The following is a 670-nucleotide window of genomic DNA, read 5'->3' as shown; positions in this document are numbered from 1 at the left end:
GGTACCACCCGGCACTCCTCGCCTCCTCCGCTACTATAGTCTCTCCTCCTCCTCCACCGCGCCCCCTCCCCGCCCTCCGTCGCCCCCCCCTCCCCGCCCTCTGCCCGCCCGCCACCCCTACAATAAGTCTTGATACCTGGTAGAGCAATTCTTTCCACCCTGTTCTTCAAGGGTGTCTTAAATATCCTTGGCCCTGTGGATTTCTGTATATGTTTTTGAATCAGTTTATCAAATTCCACAAAGAAAACTTGCGGAGTTTTCATTGTAATTGCATTGAATCTATACATCATTTGTCTCTTACAATTGTTGGTTCATTCTCCAGATGAAATTTGAAACTGGCCCCTGTACACGGAGGGCAGGGAGAGACAGAAGAAAGAGGAAGACCACTTCAGATTGGTAGATGGCAGTTTTAATAAGCAAGGAAACTTACATACAAGATTTGTCCTGGGCAGCCACAAGACTAATAGATCTCCACACCTGCCCACCAGAATCTTAAAAGTTTACATAGAGGCCTCTACTGGGTTCAGTTACATATTCATTCTGGTCTCAACAACACCTTCCTCTCTCAAGGCTGTGTTCTTTTTTTTTTTTTAATATGTTTTTATTGATTTTTTGTTTTATTTTGTTTGTTTTTATTTTTTCTTTATTGATTAAAGTGTTACATATGTGT

This window comes from Myotis lucifugus, unplaced genomic scaffold (genome assembly GCF_000147115.1).
Source record: "Myotis lucifugus unplaced genomic scaffold, Myoluc2.0 scaffold_2, whole genome shotgun sequence".
Lineage (NCBI taxonomy): Eukaryota > Metazoa > Chordata > Mammalia > Chiroptera > Vespertilionidae > Myotis > Myotis lucifugus.
The sequence above is the reverse complement of the archived record's forward strand: the minus strand, read 5'-3'. Positions refer to the sequence as shown.